Source organism: Galleria mellonella, unplaced genomic scaffold (assembly GCF_026898425.1).
Source record: "Galleria mellonella isolate WM207_F2 unplaced genomic scaffold, CSIRO_AGI_GalMel_v1 utg38, whole genome shotgun sequence".
NCBI lineage: Eukaryota > Metazoa > Arthropoda > Insecta > Lepidoptera > Pyralidae > Galleria > Galleria mellonella.
The window spans coordinates 6,171,440-6,188,038 of NW_026442090.1; positions in this window are offsets into that span (position 1 = coordinate 6,171,440).

A 16,599-nucleotide genomic window follows, 5' to 3' on the forward strand; every position below is an offset into this window, starting at 1 on the left:
TATAAGTGATCAATGTTACAAGTGAATGATCAAATATATTCATCGGAACCATATTGATAAACACAAACAAACTAAAACAAACCCAACACTAACTAAAGATCCATCCCAACCATCTAGATTTGTGGCGGTCCTCTACGATGCGTATTTCAAGGCACTTTCTTCCATGCAATACCCCTCTTTGGAATCAACTTCCAACGACAGTATTTCCGAACTGATACGATATCATAACCTTCAAGAAGTGCATATTCCTTTTTTGAAAAGCCGGTAACATATCTGCAATGCCTCTGGTGTACAGGTGACCATGGGCGACGGTGATCACTTACCATCAGGTGAGTCGCATACTCATTTGCCCGCTGTGTTATAAAAAAAAAAGCCATATTGATTTGAACAAATTATAGTTCTGAGTAGATATTTATAAATTATATATATTTTTTTACTATTATTTTTCATAACTGAATATTCTTCATTTTTCTATCATTAACTATACTTAATAGACACTTTCGAACTTACGTAAAGTATAAAAAAACAACACATCAGTCAGCAGTTGACTGACCAAAGCGGTCAGTCAATTCGACCGTTTATTTTCATTGTATATTAATTATTAATTATCTATCTAACATCTTTTCTATATTTCTGTCGTAGTTTATTCGTAGGTCAGCATCTTACAGTACGCCAGTCACCCACGACAAATCCTAAATAGAATAGAAGTAGATTACGGTTTCCAATCAAGATTCTATTTAATCGAAGCTTGAGCTTTTGGACCTTTATCTTCGACTTGTAGATCGATTTTTTTTTTAAGAATCTATCTATTCTTAAAAAAAAAATATTAAAATATATATAAATATTGATAGAAATTAACTGATTAGAAAATTACAATTGACCTTTCCTTTTTATAGTTTTCAGAACGTTGATTTTATCATGGATTGTGCTAAAAATGCCCAATTCTGGATTGTTATAAAAATACCCAATTTTTGTCCTATATTGGAAAGGTTGAACTGCGTTGTATTTAGTATTGCGTAGTCATTGTAGTAAAAAAAATTGATGAATTCCATTGAGTACCGCACACTGTCAAATTTATGGTACCACGAAACAATAATGGAAGAGTCGATAACCAAAGTCTCTACTATAGTTGTCAGCAGAAATCATGTTCGGTTTTACCGATTGTGAGCTAAATAGTGTCTTAGTAGCACAATTTATATAAAGTACAACTATTTTACCTTATAAAATTTATATACTTTACAATTAGCAGTTAAACAGAGCAGTCTTTACGTGTAATACTCATTCTTGAGCATGATAGTTAAGGCAGCCGTAATTATGATCGACCACATTTTTAATAATTTAACAATGCGCCCTACTACAAGCTATCTCCCAATGAATGCCCCCTGGAAACCGTCGTGATTAATTCCTAATGAATCTAACTAACCTGTCATCATCCTTACTTATCATCATATACTGATATCCCATTGGTTAAATCATAAATACAAAGTTATCATTCCACTTTTATCCATTTAAAACAATCGGATCCACGACGCTGCCACTAATATGAACGTTTAAAACAATATTAATTACGAAAGCACCCAACTACGTCATAGTCCATGGTAATTAGTGATATCTACTGAGATCACAATTGCCTCTGCGGGCAACTTTGAAAAAAGCAAACCGAAATGGTCCCCGCGGTGACACGTCCGCTGCGATTTGTTCCGGCGGCGAACGAAAACACACGGCAATTTATTTTTAATTGTTCGTGATCGATGTAGTCTTGAATTTTTTGGAATTGTAATAATACGGAGAGGTCACTGCTCTATATCGAATCAAATTTTACTTTCCCAAAGAAATCCTATGATATATTTAGACATCCACAGAGACTTACTAAATAGACATATTTATTTGTAATACCTTCATTTTAATTAACAAATTATTAATTCACGCATCTAACAATACATAAAGTGAATGTGTCGGTTTACGACCAGTTAACGTACTTGTGATTTTAAAAAAATAATTTTCGGTGAGAATTATTGTTATTATTTAAAAATGTATCTATAATTTGTAATAATGAAGTCTAAATTATTTATTTCTCATCGGTTTTATATATTTATATTATGGTGTTATTTAACAAAAAAAAATGTTTCCTCGAAAATTTCTATTTTTAGTTCTTACACACTTATTACTGATTTTCGCCCACATTTTTGCCAGTTCTTGACTATTAAAATCATCGAAAGAATTTTTTTTTAGATATGTACATTAGATACATTTTTTAAAAATACATAAACATCCCTATAAATTACGTTTAAAATAACCAAAATAGAAAAATATACGGCTCAATACGACAATAAAGTACAATTCATAAGCTTTCTATCTTAACATGTTGAATCCCGGGCGTTTTCATCACGATGGACCAACTGACCTGCCTTTTCATTCTCATCTGTCATCCCTCACTGATGCCAGCAGATACCGTTAGCGCGGACGTGGTTACCATTCCATTATCAACTATTAAAAAAAACCTATTTTAGCATAAGGATTTTTAAAAATAAGGTGCAGTGAACACGTTGCTGCGTCAGATCGACCTCCACTTAATAGCTCCTAGAACGCATGGTGGCTAATTTCTCATGATTTACTCACGACAACTGAAAGACCTGATTTATTCTTCACTCTCACTAGTACTTACCTACTACCACTCTACCGACGTAAGCGTAAGAAGGATTACCATTTCATTATTATTTATTTGCAAAATACAATGGCCTTCTACATTGAGGTTTACGTTATTGGTACTGCAATATACACGAATAGTACGGACTGATTTTTATACTGAATGATATTTTTATTATCGACATAACATGAAAAGCCCACGAATAAAAACGTTCAAAGGGCAAGAGTCCATTGAGCGCTGACAGTTTTAACGGCACATTTGGTGACTTCAAAATTAACATGGTGGGTCTTTAGCAGAACCCTGCGGGGAAAATGGCAGGGTTCCACGGACACCCGTGAACACCAAACAATGAGTCGCAAGCAACGAGACTCACAGTATTAATACAGACGTACACCTATTGACTCTTTACAAATCAAACAAATTATACTTGTGGAAAAAATCGACTTATAAATTCATTCAGCGTGGTCATGATTGGTACAATTTTTTTTTGTTGAACGTGTTTGTGTTTGGAATAAATAATCCAGCTGCAATAAATGAAGAAAAAAAATCCAAATTGTTTGTAGGTATACCATATATGATATGATTATGTATTTTGCAATTGACAGCTAAACCTATCATATATCAGCTAAATATGTAGCTATATTAATTTTTAGTTACCAAAAATATTTATAATACATAGTTAAAAATAAACCAATATATATGTATTGTAGTAATGTTCTGTAATTATTCCGTAAAGCAAATAGTACCTAAATGAAACACTTATGGTAAATAAATCAATCTAGACAAAGAAATAAAAATATATTTATTTGAAAAAGAACAAAGAAGTACCAACTAACTAAAAAGTAACTAACCATAACAAACTTTTGAGGTAAGTAAGTATACGATGAGGTAAAGGGTAATTAAATTAAATTAAAATATTGCAATATATATATATATGTCAGTAATTTAACAGTCATATTATTAGCTTATTTCCCTACTGCATTCTAAGGTAGGTACTTAAGCTCTTTAACAGTAGTGCTAAAATTCAAGGACTGTACAATAATCACTGATCTGTATTAGTGCACAAGCCAAATGATCATATGAGAATGTATTATCAAGACCCTTAGGCGCACGTGGCCAATTGTCAATGAAAAGGGGGTGAGTGAGCACTTTGAGCTTAAGATCGCTAAGAGCATATGGTGTGAACTCGCTCCGTTAACTTTGAAGTGCTTCAGATTCTATGAGTAGGTATTATTCGTACTTACTTACCTTATTTTTACCATTCGCTGTAATCTGCAATACTGCACTGCTAGGCAAGTTTATCACAACGTTATTCTGAAAATATAAAATGTGAAGGTATTAGAATTCACTCTACACCATTACTAATCTATTGTAATAAGAAGAGACTAACCTTCTACTAACTTTGAGGTTCCATTCTCTTGCACTCGTAATTCGCCTATTGCAACTAAGAGAACCAGAGATTTATTATTTTAAATTATTGTTATTGTACTTTATTTCGTCTCCACATGGTTAACATAATTTCTCTCTCTTTCTCACTAAATCTATCTCTCTCTCTCTCTATCTCTCTCTTTCGCACACACACATACACGAATCTTCATGATTGCTACTGACTGCAATATTTCAAAATAGGCTCTAATTTTCATTCTTTTTATAGACAACTAATGCTATTAATACACTATGGCTACAAAGCTTTAAATAAAAATTTGTATACAGAGACAGGATATTCTTATACATATCTCTTATATTTAATTAAATACATAGTATAATTTCACTATTTATCAACAGATTAATTATAAATATGATTGTACCAAATCAATAACATAGGTACGAATATTAACACTTCGCAGCTATCAAAAATCTGTTAATTTTAATATCACACTTAAAAATTCAACAGCTCGTGAGAAGATTTAACCGTCCTTCATTGAGTTTGTGCAATACGCTCCAAGTCAAAAGTCAGGGGAAAACGAATATAACATATTCTTGGCGGGTAACAATAAAAGAATCGTGTAATTATGCTCTTGAACAATGCGCGTCGCGAGTTGACTTCAATGGCCGCGGCACGCCGATAACAAAAGTCGGGCATTAGCTCTCTTTAGTGTTTTATATTGAAAAGCTTGAGTGCAGTGCAAGAAAATCGCCGCATCCCGGGGGTCCGCAGACTTCCGTTCGGTGTCGGATTCCAGCACTAGCTACCATTGTCTCCGCGTCAAGGGTGGTGCTGCATTATTTAGCATCGCGCACTCGCGCTCTCTACTTTTTGTAACTACAACATTTCTTTGTTGCAATATAACTTTATTTGATTATGTTTTGACTATAAATATTCATTGATTTTATGAGTGTTATAATTACGATATAATATCTATTGTTTTATACAAAAAAAAATATATGTTTCTTTTGTTGTTAATTATTCTTATATTATAATTAACAATTAGTTATCGAATGTGTCAATCAAATCAGCATTTTTTTTTATTAAAAATATCTTATTTATGCATAATTATAGATTTAAATTAGATATATATTTACTTGTTTTGTAGGTATTATATCGTAAAATATAAGAGAAGTAATAAAATAAAAATTAATCTAGCTATAAATCGTTATTTTAAATCGATACGATTAAGAATTCGCGATAGATGTAATGACCTATTTCCATTTGTGTAAGAGCCCTTGTTCATCAGCCCTATTGTCGCATAATAACAGTGATTTGGGGAATTCACCATTCTCTTAGCTGGGGTCAGGCCGTTGGAAAGCGCATTGTACAACACGATACCTGTGAGAAAAGACGTTAGCAAATGCTCAGGTGTTTGTTTTTAATGATATTGAATTTATTGTTTTAGATTTTGAAAAGGCTCAGGTACAGATGAAATTAGAAATGAAAATTATAGGTAGTACCTAAGAAATATATTTGCCTGTCGATAGTATTACACTATCTGGGGTATTTTCTATCATAATAAAAATAAGTATGTTTCCAACTGTAAGTCATAATGTGGGTATTCAGAGACAATTGTCGACTATTTTTTTTGATGGGTGAAAATGGAATGGTAACCCCGCCTGCGCTAACGGGATACACTGGTGGAGCACCAGTGAAGGATGATAGATGAAAATTAAAACAGGCCAGTTAGCCCATCATGATGAAGTCATCAGGAATTAACCATGATCGTTTCCAGGGGGAACCGCGAGGAGATCGACCTGGTTGGGTATATTGCTGGCAATGGGATTCTAAGTCTCCATTACTAACAATCCTTTTCCCCCATTGTCGACTATTGTAATATGTCAAAAAAACATACTACTTTTCTTAACTAACTTAAGACCTATATTGTTTCAGCATGTAATAGCAATAATTGATTGAATTGAATTGAATTTTTTTTTAAAAAAAGAAAAAAGCTTTTTTTAATTAAAATTCAACGATATTTTGTTACTCGAAAGAATTTGGTTTGTTAGCTGTGTTTTTCATTACAAGAATGTTAGTTAGATATGTAGTTGATACACAAAGTTTTTGATATAGGCCATAACATTCGATAACAACAAGTATATATATATATATATATATATATATAATAAAAAATACCTATCTACTTACCTATCTAATCAGAATAAATCAATTAATAAACCATCCAGTTTTCAAATCCTGTGCTGCGAACGAAGCTGTGTTGAAGCTCTATGATTACAAGGAGTACGGAGACATACGCGTAGAATTGCGTAGGAAACGGACGCGTTGCCAACTCTGAAGAAACATTAATACACCCTTTTTAAAGAGTCCCATACTGTAGTCTCTAGGGAAAACTTCGACAAGGAGCTCATTCCACAGCCTGAGCGTTCGCAGGAGAAAATTCCTTTGAAACCACACGGTACGTACGTTTTTGTGCTGTTCTTGCGTTATGAAGTATATATATTAACGTAGTATTCATATACCTCAAAGTATTCATCTCTAATCGGTTATAACTTTTACTAAATGTATCGTCGACCTTATTAGCCATCTTTCTCATGTTCCATAAATAAAATCTATTTAAAATTCAAGCTTTTATGTACCCAAAGCGTCGTCAGTCGGGTACTTTCCTAGCGCCGTTGTTTACAAAGGCAGATGAGTTTTATTAAATTACCGCTTTCACAAATTATGTAGAAATAATAATTCGGGCGGCAGGCGCAGAGGCTCCGCCGCGGGTGGCTGCACTTTTAATTAAACCCTAAATTATTGTTCACCTTCATTAATTCTCGTGCTCCTGGTCGGCCCTTACTAATGAGTTTGCTTTTTGTACTGGTAGCGTCTGAATCTGGATTCTAATAAATGTTAGCAACATTTATGCCTGTAAAAAATGTATGTCATTAATAGGATAAAGTCAGACAGACTTTGTTTTCAATCTGTAATTATTAATATTATATCGAGCGATATTTTGTTCGTTGGACCGGTTTAGCACTTTTTTCATAATAATGTATTTTTAATAAAGTTCCAATTAATAACAATAATATAAAATAATGTATTAAATACTTCGTCATTATTATATTATTGCATATTATTTATAATATTTAAGTAATTAAGGATTTTTTTGTATTGTATCAGCCATTTACTGTGCACTGCCAGTTTTTCCGGCAATCGCAGTTTAGCTTTTGGTGATGTTTTAAACGGGACGCTACTGCCCATCCCTCGACCATAAGCTTATTTGAAACCTCGAAATTAAGCACGAAAAGACGTTTATTGAACGTATTGAGATAGCACATTTTTCAGTAATAAAGAAAATTCTATTAGCTATAAACAACCAGTCATTTTTCCCTAAATTAAAGCAATTTTTCACGAGCTGTGTCTATAGCTCGGAAACTACTCAAGGCGGTTATATTTCATCGAATTTTCTTTGCTTATTTATTTATTAAGGGGTCGAACAATAAATTACGTTAAGTGGGGGCGGTGGAGCCCCGCGGGGCACGGCGGGGGCGCCCATAACCCGGGGAAAAACGCGCCCGGCCCATAAGTGCCTTTCTAGAAGGCTATATTGCTCATGTATAAGGGTAGTGACCCAGTACAAGGCTTAACATGTCGAAGAAAAGGGATAATATAGCTAATACACGTACATATATGACAAATCCAAATTTAATTACATATAAGTAGGTATAATAATTAGTTTTTAACCGAAACTTCATCCTTGTGATCAGGATACATTGATTGATCGCCATAAAGTGTAATCTATATCATTTTCAATTCCATTTAGTAAAAATTTGGCTGACATAGAATATCCTAGAGATAACAAACAAATCCTTTCTGATTAGATTTACTACATTAGACTTAAATAATTAAAATTCTATAAACACACTGATGAGACGTGGGCACTAATGTCTCACTCGTGTTTCTGCAGTGAAACAACTATGTTTGTATGGCTGTGTTTCGATTTGAAGAGTGAGAGATATCACCAGACCTAATAGTTTTATTAAGAGTTAAAACTATGATATTATGATTTACAAATTTTATTAACTAATATAGTAATTTAAAAAAAAAATACACAGCGAACAGGCTTAGATGGAGGCACATAAATTTATAGGGCTTTGGAATAGACCAAGCCACTTCTGCACTATAATACTTAACTGTGCTCCGGGTCAGTCTTGGTGGTTGTCTGTGTTGATGCAAATGTAGGTATTTAGGTATAGTACGGCGTATGATCTCTTCTTCTCAACTGTATAATGATAACATCCAACAGTCTGAAGCCAAAATACTACGGTAAACGTTGTTTTCAACTCTTATGTGTTATTTCCATACGTTCATATGTATGTCTACTATTTATAATCATTATCATAATATCCGTTAATTGTCCAATGCTGAACATAGGCCTTTCCTATAAGAGAAATTTGCCAATAGTTGCTATTCTTGGTAAGCGCGTTGGGGACCGCAGTTGGATTTTGGTGATATTTTAAAAAGGATGCTGTTGTCCATCCCTCCACCATTAAGTTTTCTTAGTCACCTCTTACGACGCCCACGGGAAAGCAAGGGGTGACCCATTCTATGCCGGGACCATACGACTAATTATGTTGTTTTTTTAATAGTTTTTTTTTTTATATAAACACGGTTCAAATTATTAAAAATGAAATAAATATGTAACGCTTCGTTACAAGGAATGACAACGTATGACGAATACGCTGTGATTACTTGTGAGTACTCTGTGATACCCGTGGTGCTGTTCATGTCTATAGGTGATGATTACCACTTTCCATCAAGTGGCTTGTATGCCATTCCATGTTCCATAGAAACAATCATTATTAATAAACCTATTAGTAATGATTGTTTCAATAAACTTATTAGGCTTGATTTATATTTAGCTACACATGACTGTCATGTTTACATGACCTCGCTGTACTAATATTTACAAATAAAATGAACAAGTCGATTTAAAATTCTAATTTGGTAGCAATAAGCAACACATGTCCGAACGCATCGCCGTGGGCGTGAAGGGGCGTGCGCGGGCGTGGTGCTGCTACCATGTTAACGGTTCCACGGTTATCAATAACGCATTTTTCTTTATTAATTGAAACGGTAGGGCATTTTATTTCGTTTGGAAGAAATTGTTAAGTTACTCATTATGCAAATATTACTGTGTTTCGATTTGTGTGGTGGCATAAGGCTTACTTACTAACTTCTGGATACGGAGGCACAACACCCTTAATTTGAGGATCGGAGAGGAAGGGATCTAGCAATATACCCTGTCAGGTCGACCACCACGTGGTTCCCCCTGAAATCTATCGTGCTAAATTTCAAATGTATTCACCATGATAGGCTAACTGACCTACCTTTTTGTCTCACCTATCATACCTCACTGGTGCCCCACCAACGTTACTATTAGCGCGATTATAATCCAAAATCTTCAGGATCAGCAATGCGTGAGGAGTCATGGGTTGATTCTCATTTCTTTCTATTTTTTATTATGTGATTTCGATATTTATGTCTATGAGGGACGGTAGGAACATTCGTTTGTTTGTTTTTACAAGCCGTAACAAGAACTTTTTTCTTTGAATCTAAAAAACCACTTCATACCTGTATTTAAAAGTAAAATAATATGTCAGTACAAATTCCCAAATAAGACACGGAATACTAACTTCGTCCTTTGTTGCTAATTTATACTAATATTATAAAGAGAAAAAAAAAACCTTTGTTTGTTTCTAATAATAAACTTAAAAACTATTCAACCAATATTAAAAAAAAATCAAAATCACCTATACAAAGCTATATAATCAGCGAGTAATATTAATTATATATTATTTTCGAAAATTCTGTTTGCAAGTTCTAAACCTAGCCAATAATCAATAATAAAACAATACTGTACGTATATATGTCTTCAACATAAAAAATAAAATATAAAATATCCTTAGGTACTTATCAATTAAAATCATATAAGAATATGAAACGACTCCTTTTAAAACTCAGTTTTTTTAGTGTATTATCTAAATGTAGTTAGATATTTTATTTAATATATTCTTTTTTATTATCTAAGTACATCAATGATTACTAGACTGATAGCGATCGTCGACAAATGTACGCACACACATGCGGGATAACAAATCTAACTCATTATGCGGCTTTATTAAAATCCCTCAACAGTTCAATAGTACTGATTGGCAATATCTTGATAACGTCCTTGTTCGTCTCCCCTTGGATACGGCGTTTCCAATGACTCCCATAGTTCCATAAAACTCCCTGATTGCCTTTCTTGTAATGCTATAAATACAGAAATCAACAATGCCATTCAATTACCCATAATTTTTCATGTAGGTATAGTAGTATCAACATAGGATCACGAATCTATTAGGGACTTTTTTTAAAATCGCTTGCTTGGGTACCTCTGTTCCGCTCATGGGTCTGCAGCGTAGCAACTGTCTTTTGGTTGGGTATGGTTAGGTATAATAGTGAAATTACAGATTGCGGAGTACATCTTAATTCTCTATAATAAGGGATGTTGTAAGCGTCACAGTGTATCCTGTGGTATTCGAGGTATATTATCTGTCGTGATGCTGGTTATGTCTATAGGCGATGGTTACTGCTTTCTAACAGGTGGGCTGTCAGCTTTTTTGTTATTATATATATTGTTAAACGTTTCGTAAGCACACTAATGTGTATTTTAATGTAAGAACATCCGGCTTAATAATGTTCGCCGTCGCGACACGGCCACTCATGACTAAAGGTCCCAGATGGTTTCGAAACTAATCGTGTCTTTTCGACTAAAATATACATAAGTTAATCAGGGTGCTTTTACATTAAAAATATATTACTAGACACTTTTAATATTATAATAAATTTGTTTCGATTCCAAACGTGAATTCGAATTGAAAACATCAAAGACTTTCTATTTACATTTCGAACTCATATCAGGTGTTCACCATGAAAGTAATACTCGAATAATGCTATTTTTAATTGCATAAAAAATATCTTGTCTAATTTGTTTAAAGAAAAGTCGTAATAAATTCATGATTTTTATTTGTGAAACATGCGTATAAATAGTATATAAGTAATAGGGCCAATAAATATTTTTCTCTCAATTTATTATGTCTAATTAAACTTTTATACCCCATATAATCCAAGTTATGCGGTTAGATGTATAAAAATAAATAATAACCACTTAATTAGTAGTTTGATATTGTGTACTACCTACTGAGTTAAATTAGTTCACAGGCATAAAAAAAATATCCAAATATGTATTTATTTCAATTACGTTCAGTTGTTAAAATATATAAGTAATCACAAAAATTCATATGTTAATGAAAAGCATCTGAATATAATGTTTATTTCATAATGACTTAAAATAAAAAATCAAAGTAGACACAAAATATAGACCTAGAAGATTTTAATGAAACAAGTTCTGTCTAGAGATTTTGTTTTTCTGTGTAGTACGAGTATGTCAATGCTATTCTTTTTTTTAAATATTATTAGAATATGTGCTAAACACTTTGATAAATGAATATCAACTATACATATACATCCTCTGTGCATTCTAACATGGTGTAGGTAAGTGGCAGCTGCAATTTTGGCTGTTTTAACTATAAAATTTAACTGTGAGCCGAATAATCGAACTGGTACTACTGGTATACCTTTGTTACATTTTTTTTTTATTATTATGTTTATTGTTATGAACAATACCAACAATTAAAAAAGCCAAATGGCTTTTTACAACTGTTGCGCTTACCAAGAAACAGCATTTCATTTTTATTTTTTCCTACAATATAGGTACGACTATGTATAAGAGACCTCTTTAATGTTCGTATAATTTAAAATACAATCAAGCGATACCGAAGTACTAATAAATGATACTAGTACCTACTCACATTACGGGGATTTATTGAACCATTTTCCCAGCTATTCAGTTACCTGAGTATTTACTTCAGATGTTCGATTAGACGTGGTCGACTTTCTCGTGAGCTGTGCGCTCTTTAGCGTTCGTTTTTCAAACGATTGATCTATTTTGAAAATAGAAGCAATTTGTCGCGTTCGATTCGTGGCGGCGCGGTGACTTTGATCGGTTTTTGTGGGCGGTTGAGACCGCGCAGCGCGATTGGCCGCGGTCGCGGTTGTTCGCTAGTTGAATTAACCGCTTTTGTACTCGTCCGGGAAATCAACCAACTGTTCAAGAGTCCAGTTTCCATTAGTAGGTACAATTATTCCGTAGGCACTTAGCTACGATGACTATGACTCGAGTGATTTAAGTTTAAGAAGGTTTATATCCTTTTTTCTGCATTTTTTTCTTCTTCATACACGACCTCAGTATACCTCTGTATATTAACTAACATCAACTATTATTAACTTCTATAACCTTCTAATAAAGCCCTTATTAATGCATTAAACTCATCTCGGCCCGATTCGATTAGAATTTATTAATGACCGCACAAATTTAAACTTCCTTTGGCTAAAGTAATTTTATTTTTAGATTTTGATGAGTTGTATTTTATCCTATGTCCTTTTGTTTGTCGTTGTCTCCGGTTCAGATACCGCAAATCATCTAAAATACGGGTTGAGTATAGAGCAAAAAGGGCTGAGACGGCACAATCGTCATCGTTTTATATCGAGTCCGTTTCGAATCGCTCCATTTCCATTCGGTTTTTGCTGCGGCATGTGGCCGCGTCTACGGCGCGCGGCTTGCTCTCGATCTGTTATTATTAATTACCTTCTTTTATGTCTACACAGTACAATCGATCGGCTTGATTAAAATATCTAAATAATAGACTGACTCGTCTAATACTATAAAAAAATATGTATTACAAAGCGTCGAAGTTCAATCGAGGCTGAGTCAGCGTCGATTAAATATCATCGGTTTCAAATCACTAATTGCCTCTTATATTTATATACATAGTGCAAATTTGTCATAATATGATCTAATAAACGACAATAAACAGTACAATATCAAGTTATTCAAAAAAGGTCTATTTTGGATTTGAAATTTAAATTTATTATACCTAAATTCATTAGTTAAATGAAATTTGGATTATCGTACCATATCCTGCATCTAAATTAAGGTCTTCTATTAGAGATCTGTTGGAATATAGATTAGTTAAAATATTATATCTGTTCTCTCCATTTCTTTCTTCTTGAAATAGAATTCACTGTAAATAAGTAACAAGATTGCATAGTAACTACGAACACATACACTGCAAAATGTATCTAAACTTTTAAATCAATGACGAGCTTTTGTGTTTCAATAGAAAAAATATTCTACCTCTATTATATAAAGGTATTGAGTATAATTGTGTTTATTTGAAGATAATACCTAACTTTAGGATGAAATCAAAGAAATATTAAAATGGTATCTATTATGTTATTCATAGTCCTAAATTAATATAACATTACATGTATAATACAATTTAAAAACAGATAACGGTAATTTTTTATAGAATATTAAATTTCAAGTAATTGTACTTGGTCATTTTTTGTGTCATTATCCGCCATATATCAGTATTTGCAATTTGAAACGCAGACAACCTGTTTACATAATTTATGAAAACAAAAACTGAAGCTGTCTAACTAGTGACTGACGCAAAATACCTCTACTTCGTAGCTACGTATATGTAAGCTGATGAATGTTAAATTATAGAATGAGGTGATAGTAGGCTTTCAAGTTGACGTTTAGTCACACATGATACCGCAGATGTTGCTGTTTATTCCTATTGGTTATTATTTTATTTGAATGCTTTTTAACTGTTAAAAAATATTGGCGAGATACTTTTCTAGTTTAAAATTATTTTCGTAAATTGAACGAACTTTAGCTAGAAATAAAATTTATTGAGGATTTTAGTAAGATGTTATCAATAGTTGTTCAAAATGCACGGAAATCAAAATGATTTTTTTACACCTTGAAAAAAATTATATATAAAATTAATACTGATTACCTATGTATGTAATTGATATTATAACTTCAAAAATTAATTCAACTGAATTATACCTCTACATAATGTTAATATATACATAAAATATATATAAAACTGTTACTTATAATGGAATTGAAATTTAAATAGTCTCTTACAAATAATCATTCATTTTTGTCAGGTGTACGAGCAAAAGATAACATTTAATCCTTTTAAAATTTTCAGTAAGAAAATACAACGTAATGAATTGAATCCTGCCATTACATCTACATAGTATCTATTCAATATAACCATCCAGATCATAACAGATAAACTAATAACGATCTGGTTTTAATAACGTTAATTACTCGAGTACTACCTGGTATACATAATAACCGTTCATTAAACCGCACGCACGCAGTGGCTCGCTGCGGTGCTGCGGCGTATAATGCGCGGGCGCAGGACGTGTATAAATTGCTCAATTTCGTCTCGAGCAAATGGCATATTAAATTACTATCGCTTATTGTTGCATGTATAAGTGTATTCCGCTTCTTCGGTACGCGGTAATGAACGACATGCGATGCGACGGCGCGCTGAGGGGCGCCTACGCATTATTAACAGTCATTTGCTAAAAGTTTCATTAGCTATAAGATTTCAATGAGAGTGTTTTTATAAGAAACATGCCTATTATATGACTGCGAGAAAAGAACGATAATGTTTTCCAAATATAAACGCATAAAATTGTATACGCCGGTATACACTATGCTGGGAGTCCTGCAAGTTCACTGTCATATCTACCATACCCTTCAAACTTAATTGCTGAAAAACTCTAATTAACATCACAATTGAAAGAAATAATTGGATATAAACCTTAAACATTTGAAATAGTTCAGTGTTGAGTTTTTTTTTATCTCGTACATTCGCTTGTATTTAACACTAGTTATTTGATCTGGTTTCGCTTGGAATGAAATAGTTATCTAAAATATAAACTCGCTGATAATATAGTTTTATAAATGTAAGTAATTTTAAAATCAGTTGAGTAATTTTTGAGTTTATTTTTTACAAACAAACAAATAATCAAAACATTCCTCTTTATAATATTAGTACAGATAAAAAACAGTTAACAGATATTTACTTAAATTGTAACATAAGTACATGAAAACTAACATATAGTTGCGATTTAATATTACACCAAAATGAACAACACCAACATCTATGACTAATACATTTCTAAATAATAATTTTTAACTACTTATTTGAACCTATTCATATTCTCATCCTTGAACAGTGTCTATTGTACAGGATTTGACTGCAATGTTATGGAATAAATTTCGTATAAAATTTCTTATATTTTAGACAATAATTACTATTTAATATAATTGTTTAATATTTATTTTAAATATATTTTTATGCATTGAATAAATAACAAGAAATTAATTTGGGACCCATGCAGATTATCATGAATGAAACAGTATATGTTATGTCCATGGTTTTGCTGCATGTATATAGGTGATGGTTACCACTTTCCATCAGGTGAGCCATCAGCTTGTTTGCCATTTTAAGTTGTATAAAAAAATTAATTTTATTTATTTCTGATTTAAAACTTACGTGATATAAAGAAATAAAACTTCTCGACTAGAATAATAGCTTTATTCAAGCAGCATAATTCTGCGTAGGCGAAAATTGTTCTTAATTTAATTATTTTTGTAATCAAGTGAGATCACTTGCCGCATCCACATTGTACGTCTATAAAAGAAACTGAAATAAGCATGGATACAGATGTCTATGTAGAGACTGCAGGTAGGTTCGTACAAACGTAACGTCACGCGTCCGAATCTAATCACAGAGAGGGCAAAAAGTTGATCATGATCGATTGTGTCGGCGAGCTCATAGGTACATCAATAGTCGGCCAGGGTCTTTCATACGTAGAATTAATTATATATAGTACTGTTACAATTAGGACTCAATTGGCCATTAGTTAGCTGTTATTTTATAGGCGTACTCATTGTTATAAATATTACTCTAAACAGCGAACAATTTAATGCCCCGTAAGATTAAAAATATAACGAATAACAACGGCGTTTGAAGGGTGGAATATACAGGGTGGCGTGAATTTACAGAGTACAGAGGAATAACACCTTAGTCCTCAGGAATGGCAACGCATGGGGGGTATCATGGGCGAAACAGTATACTCTGTTATGTCCATGGCACTGTTCATGTCTATAGGCGACGGTTACCACTTTCCATCAGGTGGGCCGTCAGCTTGTTTGCCATTCTAAGTTGCATAAAAAAAAAGTAATAAATGACGATCCGATCCGGGTAGATAGAATTTTTTAACAAAATATATAGCCTATGTTGTTTTATCAGTCGTCTGCCCACTGTTGAACCTAGCCTTCCTCATAAGGGAGTAGGGGGAGGTTGCCAGTAGTTACCACTCTTGGCAGAAAGTTGTTTGGCTTTTGGTAATGTTTTAAGAGAGACACTGCTGCTATATTACTTGCTGTTAATGTAGCTCTCTATAGATGAAGGAATTTTTAAAATAAAATAAAAATATAAAAAAATGATTTTATTATCTTTGTCTTGGATTCTATTGAAATATATTTTACACGGAGTAATTACACAAAAGTTTGCCCCCAAATTATGTACATTAA